This window comes from Brienomyrus brachyistius, chromosome 9 (assembly GCF_023856365.1).
Source record: "Brienomyrus brachyistius isolate T26 chromosome 9, BBRACH_0.4, whole genome shotgun sequence".
Taxonomy (NCBI): domain Eukaryota; kingdom Metazoa; phylum Chordata; class Actinopteri; order Osteoglossiformes; family Mormyridae; genus Brienomyrus; species Brienomyrus brachyistius.
The window spans coordinates 2,950,903-2,965,993 of NC_064541.1; the positions used below are offsets into that span (position 1 = coordinate 2,950,903).

Consider the following 15,091-nt stretch of genomic DNA (forward strand, 5'->3'; position numbering starts at 1 on the left):
CTTCTAGGAGCCTGTTATGAATTGTCATAGCAGTGCACTTCACATCACTTAAAGTTTCCCATTCCTTTTGAAGGTCACTTGACCTCATCTTCCAATTCATGAGGCATTGTTGGATAAGTTGATGGTCATCTCTGGCATTAGAAAGTCGCTTACCTCCCCTACCTGGCTAGTTTTTGGTCATTCCCAGTGTCTCCTGCTTCACATTGTTCTTGTTTACTGTGATCTTAGAGATTTTGAGCCTGGTTGTAACCTGTCACTCAGTGTAACCTTCTGCCAGCGGAACAAGGATTAAACCAGGATTTAACAATGCTGATATTTAAAAAATATAGAGCGGTCGCAGGGCGGCAGGATGGTGCAGTGGTTAGCACTGTTGCCTCGCACCTCTGGGACCCGGGTTCGAGTCTCTGCCTGGGTCACATGTGTGTGCAGTTTGCATGTTCTCCCCATGTCGTCGTGGGGTTTCCTCCGGGTGCTCCAGTTTCCCCCCACAGTCCAAAAACTTGCTGAGGCTAATTGGAGTTGTTAAATTGCCCGTAGGAATGCGTGTGAGAGTGAATGGTGTGTGAGTGTGCCTTGCAATGGGCTGGCCCCCCCATCCTGGGTTGTTCCCTGCCTCGTGCCCGTTGCTTCCGGGTTCGGCTCCGGACCCCCCTCGACCCAGTATGATAAGCGGTTTGGAGGATGGATGGATGGATAGAGCGCTCTCTTAATTTTTTCCACAGCTGTATCTGGAAAGGGTAGCAGAAAAATAGATTCAATTCCCACCTCTGGTTTTGTGTGTGCTTTTCATAAGAGTTTCATAAGCAGTTAGCCTAATTGATGCCTCTAATTGGCATTTGGTCATGTGTGTGATAGACTCCATGGTTACTGGTAAGTATTTTTGGATAAAGCTTGGATGCATATGCAAACTACAAAGAATATGGCAGGCTTCCTTGTTTCTCCATGGTTCATGTATGTAGATCTTTACTTGTCAATGTGGAAGCTGCACTTAAGTGCTGTGATGCTTAATTCTTTATTTTTGTTGCGTACTTCTTCACACCTCTTGCAGCTGAGAGCTGCGATTGCCGCATGCCAAGCAGGTCAGGCCAGATCTCCCATGCCGAAGGCCACAGACTCATCCTAGTTGGTAGAGGCCTACTCTTCAGCATGTGCTGGGCCTTCCCTGGGGACCCTGCCCAGTTGGACTGTCTCCCATGGGAGTCAAGTGTGCAGTTGGCATCCTTATAACATGACCTTAATTGGCTCCTCTCCATCCAAAGGAGCATCAGTTCTTTTCGAGGTCCTTCAGGACTAAATTCTGACAAATTCTTGACCTGTTGGAAAGAGTGAGTCTGGCACCCCTGTGGAGAAACCTCATTTCAGCCACTTGTACTCACAATTGGGTTCTTTTGGTCATTATCTACAGCTTAGGATCATAAGTGAAGGAAAACAGGGGACACAGACTGATTAATAAACCGTGACCTTCCTCCCGTGATTTAGTCCCTCCTCACCACCATGGCCCATCCCATGAGGACCAGTCCTGGCTATTCTTTTGCCCCCCCCCCCCCCCCAACCCCCTACAGCAACAGAAAACAATTTTTGTCAGTTCATTTACATTGCATGGACAAAAGTATTGGGACACACTTCATATGTTTCATTTAGACTCAATGCCACAGGTGTATAAAATCAAGCACTTAGCCATGCAGTCAGGAAAGAATGGGTCGTTCTGAAGAGCTCAGTAAATTCAAGCGTGATATTGTCATAGGCTGCCATCTTTGCAATCAGTCAGTTGGTGAAATTTCTTCCCTGCTAGATATTCCACAGTTGACTGTAAGTGGTATTATCGCAAAGTGGAAGTGTTCAGGAACAATGTAAAGCAACAAAGTAACAATGGGGTCGCTGAGTACTGAGGTGCATAGTGCATGAAAGCAGCAAACCTCACATCACCGAGCACAATGCAAAACATCTATCAAATCACAAGAAAACAGAACTCTTGGTTAAGAACTTCCAAACTTCGAAGATTGTCACATTGTCTTGTCAAATCCACAATATTGGATGTCATTAAACATCTTGTCTAAAATAAAACCCTTTACTTGACAAGTGATCTTACTAGCCACATAAATATTCGAAAGATTGTTGTTCAGAAATCATAGTGAGATAATGGTACAGATATGATGATTGGGAACCACTTTTTTAAAAAAAAAAAAAAAGTAAACAAAAAAAATTGCTCCCATAAATATGTGGAGATCATTAAATGGCTGATTCAAGTTATTTAAAACAGTTGTTATTTAAAATCTTGCTGGGCCTCATTCCTTTCCCCATCAATTTCTTTTGACAACAGATGCAGTTCCAACATAACCTCCTTCAACATCCACTCCCCCTCCCAACACACACGCACACACCAGCTTAAAGACCCAGCCACTGCTGTTTGTGACCTGACACAACCTCCAGTCTGGGCGCCTGTGCCAATGTGAGGCTATTGCTGTTGGGAGTGCCAGGAAAGGCTACACACAGGTGTGCATGGTGGCTGTGCTTATTACAAGGCAAACCAGGATAGTCACAGGCGTCTCATTTTGGCATTAATTATCACCTATAAAGTAAAGGATTGTTGCAAACACGTGCTCCTCACCAAATGAAGAATTGCATTAGTCAGATTCCCTTTTTTTTAAAAAAAAAAATACCACACATTTCTGATAATAAACTGCATTAGGTCAGAAGTTCAGCAGTAGATCAGAGGTTTACGTATCACGCATTCAGGGAATTATGAGTATTAGAAAAAAGATCTGTGCTATAACAATTTAGAAAAATACAGCAGTCGTAACAGGACATTCCACTCTTACATGTGTGAAATCACTCACAGTGTTTGTATACTAATTTGCTCTTACAGCCACTATATTTAAACATGACATACATTTGTAAATGTATAATAAAACATTTTTGCAGTTGAATCTTGAATCATGTTTTCTCAGTGAAATAATCAAAATATAGTATATTTTAAACATTATTACATATCTAAACACATGGCTATATAGTATGTGCCATGTGCAGAAATGAACAGTTATACAGTAAATAGGTAACAACAGCTGAAGAGGACCCTTATTTTAAGAGAAATAAAAGGAAAATGCAGATAGGACTGTAAGACAGTCAAGAAAATATTTGGCCAGCACTTGGGGGGTATTAAAATGGGAGATTGGTGACAATCTAACTCCCACCTCAACCTTGAACCAACCAAAAGTCTTTCCCTTCCCCCATCCTAGTATCTCTCCCCCCTTTTTGTCCCCCTATTCCCTTCGTCTCCCTCCCTCTTTATGCCTTTTGCTCTCTCTCTCTCTCTCTCTCTCTCTCTCTCTCTCTCTCTCTCTCTCTCTCTCTCTCTCTCTTCCTCTCCCTAGTAGCCTGCTAGCACTGTTTCATGTCTGAGATAGTTCAAGGGGGTGAGAGACTGAAATAGGGAGCGAAAGGGGGTGGGAACGAAGGAACGGGGGAGGGACAGCCAGGAGAGAGCATTTCGAGTTCAAGTGCATGTGTAGGTTATTGTTGGAGCTGAAATGTTCTCACAAACAAAGGGGAGATGCGACACACAGCAGCAGTGGAATTAACTGAAAGACACCATTTTTCGGACAAAGGGGATGAAAAATGGGGGGAAATAATACAACCGGAAGCCAGGAGAAAAGAATCTATCACCCCCCCCCCCCCCCCACATACATACTCCTCCTCTTTCACTCCCTCTAAGATATTCCTTCATGAACCACTCACCCTCCCCCCGTCTCCTCCCTTGCTACCCTGCGCGTACACGCACACACACACACACACACACAGACACACACACACTTGCTGACTCCCTCCCTCGCTACCTTGCTCTCTGCTCTCAGACACCACACCAGACTCAGACTTTTTTGTAATTCCTTTTGCTCTGGAGTGTGTTTGTTAGTGCACAGAGAGACTGCCCTACACTGCTCTACACTGCTCCTGTGCAGGGTTGCCCAGGCACCAAGGCAGGCCTGTGTTAGTCCTCGTTATGCACTGATGCCTGCACATCCAGCCCCAGCAATTTAAAAAAAAATTTTTGCAGTAATTTTCATTTCAGATTTTGTGATTTTTTTTTTTTCCCAAATATTTTCTTCTACCCGGCTAAACCCTTCCCCTTGTCCCCAGATGCCGAAGGGAGGGAAGAGCACAGGGATAGTGTCGGTGGACAAGAGGAGATGTGGGAAGCAGAAAACGGAGGAGGAAGGCAAGAGCGTGATCAGAGTGAGGACTGGCACTGGGCTGCGAGACGAAGAGGGAGCGATGAGAAGAGCGAGAGGGAGGGAGAGAGACGGAGCGGGAGATGGCCAAATGGGAATCAGGCAAAATCGCGGGAAAGGAAACAAGAAAAAAATGTCTAGACTCATCCAACCTACACTGGTATTTTGCCTCTTTCATTTTCTTATTTGACCGTAATTCATTTTCGAATGTTCCTCACCCCGAACACGCATGCTTCTCTTCTAAACATCTGTTTCCTACATTCGTTCACCTCATTCTACTTTCCTCCTGTGTTTAACTTCCTTCTGCTATGTTTCCATAATTTGCGAAAAACAGGATATTCTGCATTTGCCTACTTCGTAATATAAACGTTCTTGTATATTTTCTATATCTTTTCTCCTGTTCTCATTTACACATTGTGTGTTTGTATTCATGTTTCTCCTTCTGGATTCAAATGCTCCACATTGGAGAATTATAAACTTACTGCATATTTTTATGCCTTATTTTATTTCTCCCTACGGAGAATTTTGTCACGTGAGAGAGAGATTGTATCTGTGTGCACTCTAACATGAGCCCCAATCCTGGGGCCCCGAAGTGGGAAGCTTTAAAGGGCGAGAAATAGGGTGGGGGGTAATTTTTCCTCATTTTATTACTGAACTCCACACTCGTTTGTTTGTGCGTGTGCGTCAGTGTGTGTATGTTACGTGTGGGAAGGGAGGCAGGTTCATATATAGTGCTACCGCTGATATGGACTCATTCATGCAGTTTTACTGATGTTTAAAAAAAAAAAAAGAGAGCGACATTGCACACAAAACGTACCCCCGTTTTTGGGGTGTCCCCCCTTCCTTCTGTCTATAAGACGCTCCTCCTCTCATCTGTCCTCTCTTGCTTGCATCGTGTGTCGCTTAACCATCCATCTCCTTATACATTTAATAGATCGCCATTACAAAACAACAAGAACTGATAATCTCCAGTGAAATGTCAGGTATATGTGTATATCTATATGAATATAAATATAAATATAAATATATATATATATTATGCAGCCTCCAGATAAGGTGTTCTCTCTACAGAATCTCTCTGCCTTGTCTTTATCTTGCCTTGCATTAATTGATTTATATGGCCATAGATCCCTGATCATCTTTACCCTCAACCTCCTGTACTAGGGGCACACATGCATCACTGCTGTGGCATTCCTCAGGCCCACGTACGATTCTCGCCTGCATCTGCTCAGAAGCTTTGTGTCATCTGAAGGCACGCTGGCACACAAAGGCCGTGCCGGGTGTCGCGTCACAAGCGCATGCCGCCCGCCAGAGGCAGAGGACCGCGCTGCGGTGATTCCCCCAACAGTGCGAGTCACTGTGCCGTAAAAAATCCCTTTCAGCTCCTACGGAACAGAGATCTCAGAGATTCTATCCCTCCAGATACATATGTGATTAGACTGGGGAAAGTAGAGTAGAGTTGCAGTAGAAGTGAAAAGTAGGTGACTATCTTTCAGTCAGTCCTGTGCCATAGCTGTTAGCAGCATGTAATGGTCGGCCTGCACCATGCTTTGGTGTATAGGTCATATGAATGTGGATACAAGGCATGTTAAACTATGTAAGGTTGCTCTCTGCTCTCTGCCGAGCTCTCACCTGCTACGAAGGGTTTAACACATCTGAAGCTAATACTATATTAAGACGACTTAACTTATTTCAATGCTCATCAACATAGTGTGTGAAGGTAATTAAGTAATTTAGCACATAAGACTTAAAGATAGCTATTTTACTATTTTTTCTAAGTGAATTTGTTGCATCTGAATTGTTTGTATGGCCAGAAGAAAGTGAGAGATCATCTTTGTGTTTTGAATGTCTTCTTCTAGGGAGCACATTTGGTCAATAATCACTCATGTCATGTGCAAAAGAGTAAAATACATTGGCTATTGAAATAAATACCTAAAATGGGTTAGGGAAGAAGATTCTCTCTGTAGGTCATGTGCTTCCTAATCCATCCATCTTCCATTGGCTTACCTTGAGCTGGGTCACAGGATCTAGAGCTTATTCTAGGCAGCAGAGGGCACACAGCGGAAGCACACCCCAGAAGCTCCCTAATGTCAAGTTTAGATCAGAAATAACATGACAATTCACAAGTAACAAAATGTATGGTGAGCCATATGAATCCACTCCGTGTGGAGCAAATTTTCAGAAAAAGAGTCTTTCCAATGTGCCAAAACAAAGTGCCCAGCCATTTTGATTGCAATGGGATCGATATGGCTAATGTGTTTCACTTTATGAAACATTACTCAGCAGGTCTATGAATTATGCAACGCTTCGGGGGTTACTCGCCACAGGCTATGAAGCACAGTGCAGGGGACGCATGTGATCATCTCCCATAGACTCTGGCCCTCATGGTCCATGTTAAGCAAATCCCACTGGAGTCAATGTACCAGACTGTGTCAGTGTCGGGCCACCTGCAGTCCGCTGTCACTAAATAGTCTGGGATCACAGAGTACCCCCTCCCCCCCTCACAAGGGCGCCCTGCAACGCGTCCTTTGCTGTAAGTGTGGTCCAGGTGATGTACACTAGTTGACACTCTTAAAACTTTTTAAAAGTCAAAAAATCTAAAAGTATGGTTCTTACTTACCACTCCTAGTTCACACTGTTCAATATATGATAGGTCATATATTGATATCAGATGATAATATCAGATGGTCATAACTTTTGGTGTTACAAAGTTGCATTGTTATACCCAAGGTCTTTTTCCAGGGACTCTGGGTTCCCTCCTGCATTCAAACACATTTCCTGTCTTGACTGAAGATATTAACCTGCAAATGAAACATACGAGTGTTTCCGCGATGGAGGGAAACTGTAGGTTATTATATATATTATAAGCTAGAATGACTAGCTTCAGACAAATGCAGGGGGAATAACAAATGGAATGCATATGTTGGGTGGTTTACAAGTTTCGAGCCAAAGAAGCAGATGCTTCTATAGGCTGAACAGCCGGGTCTGTTTTGAAACGGGTGCTCCTATAGGCTGAACAACCAGGTCCATCTTGAAACGGGTGCTCCTATAGGCTGAACAGCTGGGTCTATCTTGAAGTGGATGCTCCAGCAGGCCAAATGGCCATGTCTATCTTGAAGTGGATGCTCCTATAGACAGAAGAATCAAGTCTATCTTGAATCAAATGCTCCGATATGCTGAACAGCCAGGTCTATCTTGAAGCAGGTGCTCCTATAGGCTGATCAGCTGGGTCTGTCTTGAAGTAGTTGCTTTTACAGTATATACTGGACATTTGGGTATATCTTGAAGCGGATGCTCCTATTGGCCAAACAACCAGGTCTATATTGAAATGAATGCTTCTATAGGCCAAAAAACTGGGTCTATCTTGAGATTGTTTCCCTTGTTTGTTTTTCAGGAGAAGTTTCTTTCCAATTTGCCCTAAGAAATCATCTCCTACTGGTCAGTGACAGCAGCCAAAGCTCGATTTTAATTTCTTGTACTATAGATTCCTTTTAGGCAAGGATTTACTAATATTACAAAGTGATACCTATTATCAAAGTACAAAGTAACAAAGCATTGTTTAGCCTATATGAAACCATTATTTTGGTTTTATGCCATCAAACAAATAAGCATGCAAATACTTATTGCAAATGTACTCTTTGGTTTGGTTATGGATTTTTGTGAACAGTTCTTAATAATACATTTCGTAAATAAATGCCGCCAGTTGCAAGTTGCAAAATCTCCGGATGTTGCCTCATTTATATTATAATTTTGTTTTTCTATGTAAAGTTTTATATTTTTTCCCTTCTTTGACAACTGGGTTGTCAATATGGTTCCAATGCTATTTATGATTAAGAAAAGTCTTAACAATATAGCTTAGCATTTATTTACCGTCTGTGTTTTATACATATGTCCTTGCTAATCTAGCTCCTCACTTGTCTACATCAGTGTTGTGGCATTCAGTACAAACCTGCGTAGGACAGTTTAGTCTGCATTCAACAATAGGCACCCTGTAATGCTTTGCAGTCCTGAGTCTTGCAGGAGATTATGTTTGCGTGTGTCTAAGTGTCTTATGTTTCAGTCCCATTATACGATGAAGCATGAGATTGTTTGCATAGCATTACAAGGAGAAAGGGTCTTCCATAGTCTGGCACAACATTGTGGCAATGTGTGGGTTAATGTCTGCAGGCCCTAGGAATGTGTTCGGGTCGGCAGTGAGAATTCCTCAGCCCTGCATTAGTAGGTCACAGCACTGACACGATGCTGGCTCTTATTTTAGTGTGCTGTCTTGCTGTCTCTCTATTCCCTCCTTCCTGCTTGTCTGTTCTCTTCCTACCATCACCCTATACGTCTCTTTTCTTCCCCACTTCTTTCTCCGTGCCTGTTCTGTATAGAAGCTCCTTTCCCAACTCTTGGAGCCTGGGGTGCTGGGGGTTGGGTAGGAGAGGGAAAAACAAGAGGGGCCGTGTGTCCTTCTAATGCGGTGCAGTCCATGTCTTGCCAATGCTTTTAGGGATGCTGGTCATGTTTGGATTGTCTCACACATTGCATGGAGTCTGCTTGGTTGCTGTCATTTGGGAAGCTATCCAAGCACTCAGCCACCTATTCAACTCTTTCTGACTTGAGAATCTGGCCACAATAGTTCACACCTGACACCTAATGTTCCAGTTGTACATTAGTGTAAATGATCTAATGCTTTAACCCACAAACATATCAAATAAATAACTGACAGACAAACCAGCTGTCTGACACTGTCAGTAATGTGCTTGCTGGTTGACTCTAAAAGCAAGATAGACTCGCTAACTAAAGGTCTTGCTCATGGCAAATAACAAGACAAGCACTGTGAAGTCTATATGCTTTGTATGTGTTGCCCTTGCTGATTGGCAGCTGCTTGTACTGACGTGTCCAGCTGCCTGCTATTGGGACTGCCTCCCTGTGTGCCAATGCCAGGCAGCCAAACAGAGAGCACTAAGTGGGGGAGGGGGTCAGGCTGTCGATGGCAGGAGCTGCAGAAGATCACGCCAAGCTTCTGAGCTCCCCCGAGGAGCATCAGGAGAGGGAGAAAGGAATGTGAAACTTGAGGGTGGCCAAAAAGAGCTATCACCAAAAATAGAATATATATATATATATATATATATATATATAATTTTAAAAATCATATAGCCTTGCTCATGTTTATACATCTCTAAAGCTTGGGCATGTTTCCCCACTTACCTTTCATAGACATGCCACCTTGCTGCTTGAAGACTTGAAGAAACTTAAGGAACCATAGTGTCTCCCAGCAAAAACCAGTCTGAAACCACTAAGCTACATGTAGCTTAATCAGGCTCTTGTTTGATAATTGAACTCTGCCATGATGTCTACTGAACTGACAAATATGCACTGAATGCTATTAAATAGCACAAACATGCTATTAAAGCAGATCTCTAACACCACTAGTGGCATCCCGTCTGTCCTGACCCAGACATAACTTTCTGCAAGAGGCTACTGTGAACCTCTCGGCAGACTACTTCACTCCAGTCCAGACGTAGTACTAGGGATCAGGAAACATTTGTGAAATGAAAGCAGCTTCAGTGGCTTAAACTTCAAAAGGTAGTTAACAATAAAACAGTGGTGGGTAGGCCTAGCATAAACACTACTCCTGTATTGTTCAAGTCTACAATCAAGCTGAATGCCACCGGTGAATTAATCTCTTAAGCTGTGGGTAATAGTAGCAATGCAGCGACAACGATTTAGAAGAATGCCATCATTATACATGGACCGAATCCCCTTTTCAAATTCTGGAATGTATATCTGACACAATAATTGGACAGTGATAGACCTGCTGTATGAATGAAATTATACCCTTGCAGGTTAAGTGATAATAATTTAAAGGAAATCTTGGATATAATCTGTACCTAATATATAAAATACTTTAGATATAATATATAATCAAAAGTGAAAATGTTCAAACTGCAGTCCTGACTTTAAAATTAAAATAATACAGTTTGAGTAGGATCCATAACATATGAAGTGTAAAAAAGGGTTTCCTTCATCTGGTGCAAACTGTACCAGGGAGGCTTTTTCAGTAAGGGCCAAAATATTTCCATATCTTTGAATTTCGCTGTTGTAGCATGGATGTCTTCAGAGATGGAAAACAGTAAACCATTAAGCATTTGCTGTTTGGTCTTGCTAGAATACGGGTTTTCATTTAGCCAATAAGTTTAATTTATAAACACATGAAGTATCAGAGTGAGAATATTTCTATAGATTTGAGCTTTTCTTACATGTAGTCTTTATTCGGGGCTGGTGTATTGGTTCAAGAAGTGCACTAATGAACTCTTTGTGGCGATCCGAGGGGCTTGAGGCTGAAAAGTTGGTGCATAGTTTGCTTGGCGGGGGATGGGCTGGGCAGGTGAAGGCCGCTTGTCAGGGTGGGGGAGGGGTGGGGGCCTAGCAGTGTGCTCGGGGTCAAAGGTGAATCTGTGCTCAGATGCAGTCTGTCTGGCCTCCCCAGACAACGTGGAAGGTTGCAGCCAAAAGGTCAGAGGTCAAGGGTAGGGAAACACAACACTTCCCGTTCCCCTCCCCCCAGTCCTGTTCGCTTTCATTCTTTCAGTTTGCCTTAAACCTTTACTTTGCATGTACAATACCTAATTTCTAAGTGTTATTATTGTTTATATTTATAGGAATTTATTCATTCAGTGAAAGATGCACCCTGTAAAAATCATGTACAGACATCCAGCTATCAAGCATTAGCTTGTGATATTATCCCATTACCTATGGGGATGCGGCTGTGACTTTTGTCGTAGCTCATTTGCAGATATAAATTTAATAGATAATCAATTACATAACCAAGAATCTCGCCCTTTTATTTTTTTGTGTTAATCCAGCAGTATGGCACTGTAGGGCTCATTCCGTGTTTAAGCAGACAGCTACCCCCTGAGAAGCCACCCTCCCACACACACACTTTCCCCCCTTTCTTGCTCACTCTATCCCATTTGGGCTCAGTATTGATCCAAATACATTTGCGTCCCATTGATCTGCTAAACTCTCGCCCCTCTGCTGCATCAAAAGAACAGAACCAGCACGCAGAAGAGCTGGAATGCAGACGCACGAGTGGTTCGGACCCCGATGCAAATGGCCCTGTGAACTCGCTACAAGGTCGCAGCCTAGCAGGCCACATAACACAGATGGCAAGCATCTGCAAGGATGCTAGATATCTTTGCCTCACCTCATACAGCTGAGAGACAGACAGGCGCTACATGCGCAAACAAACACGGGAAGAACAGCAGAGCTCTGTCACCAAATACAACCACAGAATGCCTGGGCTGGACATATACTCTAACCCACATATGTGTGCATTCTTATCTTTATTATCTTACTCAGTTTCCCATCATATAAAGCAGTGTTTCATAATCCAGTCCTCGGGGAGCCACGGTCACTCCTTGTTTTTGTTCTCTCTGAACTCCCTGCCAGGCAGTTTGCATTTTTACTCCCTCCTGGTTCCCAGTAGAAAAAACGCGGACTATCTGTGGGACCCTGAGGACCGGATTTGGAAACATTGATATAAAGAATAGTTTTGCTTAAAAGGGTATCACCCTACCTGGAAATACCCCTATTTCAGCTGACTGTACATTTTTGGCTACGATCTGCTTATTTTCCATTATAGGACTAAATGAAGACAAAAATAGAGAACAACTTTAAATAACCTTCTTTTAACTGTATCTAAAATCTATCAAAAATCTATTTTGAATGTAACAATGGTTGTTTTATGTCTTATGTCAATTTTTGTGCATTATGTTTTTTATATGTATTGATTTTCATCAAGCAGGATTTCACTGCTAAAGTTACTCTGGTTTTTGGGAATGGTGGCAGTACAGACAGCTGTGTGTTATGTGAGCAAAGACATTTCACCGACTCCAATTCTGGTTCTTGGATGGAGCCGTTCTTGGAACGCTGCGTGAAATTATCATTGCGAATAGTAAAATGACCTGTCAAACAAAATAATCACCTGTGCAATTTTCATATATCAGAAATACACTGAAATAAACTGAAAAGTGCAGTTAAATGACTGGCCATTGTAGTGAAGTGCTGATGTATGTGAAAGGTGACATATTAGATAGATAACAGCTTTAGCAATCTCTTGATCAGATTCGCGTTCATGGACATGCACCTTTTTATGTGTTTACACTATCGGCTTGTGGTAAAAAAAAAAACAATGAAGGGGCATGAAATGGTAAGAATGTCATATAATTCTTATTCTGCCCATGAGACCTCAATCTAGTTTGGGAATGCAGGTGCACATCGACCTTCTCCCAAGTCTTTTGTAACTCTGAAGTGGGACTGAAAAGATTTGATTGACATCTTGCCTGTACCCCGCCCCCTCTTTCCCATTCTCTTTAGTGGTGGCTGTGTTTCCATGACACCAGACTGTTTAGTCTGCCCTTTGACCCCTTTGAGGGGTTCTGTGGTCAATCAGGCATTGCAAGCAAGGGGCTAATGGGGGGGGGGGGTGCTCTCGCTGTATAAAACAAAGCAAAAATGGTACTGCAGGCAAATTTTAAATAAAAAATAGGAGCACTAAATATTTAAACAGAACATGTGCTTAGGAAAACTAATTAGTCAGCTGAAAAAGAAGCGCCACTGCTCATAACCGGGGAACATTTCCATTGAAGCTGTTAACTCACATTATTACCTTATGTTGTAGTAAATAAAATAACATAGCATGTTAGCTGATAACTTTGCATATTCGCAAAGTATTAGGATAAATGCATATTGTCCCATGGGAGTCATGGCAATCTTTGCAATTCCCCTAATTTCTCATTATTTGGTTACTTTTCACGCAAAAATGCAGTGTGTCTGAGGCATCTGTAAAAGGCTTGCACTTTCCAAGCAGTGTGTTTTTTGGAAGATAATCACTTATCATTTGTTATACTAACCTTGCCCCTTCCCTCCTGACAGCATCCCTGCTCCAAGACTCTAACTGCAGCCTCCCCTTCTTTGTGCTCCCGTCTCCCTGCGTTGCTGAAGGACTCCAGCATATTTCCAGTGAAGGGGGCCCTGGCAGCCAGGTAGTGATGCGACATGTTTGCATGTTCATAGCCTCACTCACCCGCAGTGGTGAAGAGGCCTGCTCTGTAGCCATTGTAACACTATGATCCTTAAGTACCTCCTCTTACAAACCTGGCCTTCTCCTATTCGGGAATCTACTGTCTGCAAATTATGGCGTGGGTCTTGCTGCTGGAGATGAAGCCTTTCTGGGAAGTGCTAATTTCAAGCATTGATCATTTTTGATAATACACATTGGCAATAGGTTGTCTGAATGGACTTCATGCTGCTAAATCAAAAAAGGGGTTAATAAGGAATATTATTATGCTACCAAAATTTTTGCACCTGCTTTCCCACTGCTTCTTTGTTATTTTCTTTATTAATATTTATTGTATTACTAGTTACTTTAATTGATATTTTGGATCGATTGGATTTAAGTAAATGTTTATACGTGTGATAAATGCGGTTTGCCATCAACCTGAGTCTACCCGTTAGCTAATAATAATAATAATAATAATAATAATAATAATAATAATAATAAAAACTCTAATGAAACACAAGGGAACTGCACAAGTTTTTTGACATCTATAGTAAATGGAATGTATTTTGTTATTCTTATTTTGAACCTTCTGCCAGCAATAGTGTGCTAAAATCTGAAATGAATCTCTAGTCATGTGTCATTTAATCTCTGAATATTTTTTCACTTAAAGCATATTATACGAAATAGGTGTCATCCAAGGATAAGTCTTTAGTATTCATCTAAAGCTGGAATGAATCTGCCGCACACTGCCATTTATTCATCAGATGATGCATGAAATTATACCTTCTTTTGTAATACATAATGAAAATGTATATGATCCTATGTCTGTACAATATAGCACCATACGGCTGGTTTAGAAAATGCCAGTGGCTGCCATCAGTGTCTTAGTCAGTGTTACTATAGTTTAGTTTTTTTTAGTTTTTATTTTTATATAATTTTCATTTGAAATCCAGTTTAGTCTCGGTTAGTTTTCAGTGTGGTTTTATTACTTTTTATATTAAAAAATATATTTCTTTTTATTTTTTGTATATTAAGTTTTAGTGTACGTTTTAGAATTTTTATTTTTAGGGATATACAGTACTGAATGTTGTAGAGCTATTTTATGTGTCCAGAGAATTCTACATTGATATACAGCGCACATTATGTACTAATGTTCTATGAATGGGAAAAACAAGTTCCAGGTATTATTAATGCTAATTAAAGATAAGTAAATCATTACTTTAGCCAAATTATTTTATTTAAATTAGTGTCAGAAGCGGTATTTGTAGTTTTTGGTTAGCTGATTTGGTTTCTTTTCATATGTTAATTTATTTCAGTTTACTAAAATGTTTTCTTAGAGTTTTAGTTTTCATTAATGAGAATAACTGTGGTCCTAGAAGCATTTATTTGTTTGTTTGTTTGTTTGTTTCTGTGTTTAATCTGGGAGAGTTCTGAGAAATCTGGTTCCTTTAGTGTCATTTTGCCTCTGTAAAGGAGAGTTAGATTGGGGGATAAGGAAAAGGCTTTAGGAGTCACTGGTGTCCTCTTAGGTGATAAGTAAAGCACATATTTTGTAAGAAACTATCCATTTTCAAAGTTGCTTCTATTTAAAGCCGTAGGCAAACACAAAAGTGTACTATTTACAAATATAGTAAAGTGAAATATCACATTTAGTCTACTTTGGTATTCCCAAATAAAGTACAGTATAATAAGCAAGCCAAAACCCAGTTTTATCAAAATAATTGTTTTTTCCCCTCTTTAATCTTATCAAATAATGGGCTAGTCTTGTAGGGTACAAACCCGTCACCTAATGATCAGTAATATGCAGACTGGGGGA

General features: G+C 41.4%; 1 long non-coding RNA gene across 2 annotated transcripts in view; it reads left to right on the forward strand.

Annotated features, from left to right (window-relative positions):
* Positions 1-3,801: 3,801 nt before the first annotated feature.
* Positions 3,802-15,091, forward strand: part of LOC125749498 (uncharacterized) — a 28,855-nt gene continuing 17,565 nt past the window's right edge. The window contains exons 1-3 of one of the 2 annotated variants that reach the window (XR_007399931.1): positions 3,802-3,984; positions 4,135-4,386; positions 13,149-13,258. This is a non-coding gene — a long non-coding RNA (uncharacterized LOC125749498). Of the gene's footprint in view, positions 4,387-13,148; positions 13,259-15,091 lie in introns of both variants that reach the window. The other variant, XR_007399930.1, reaches the window with a different exon arrangement.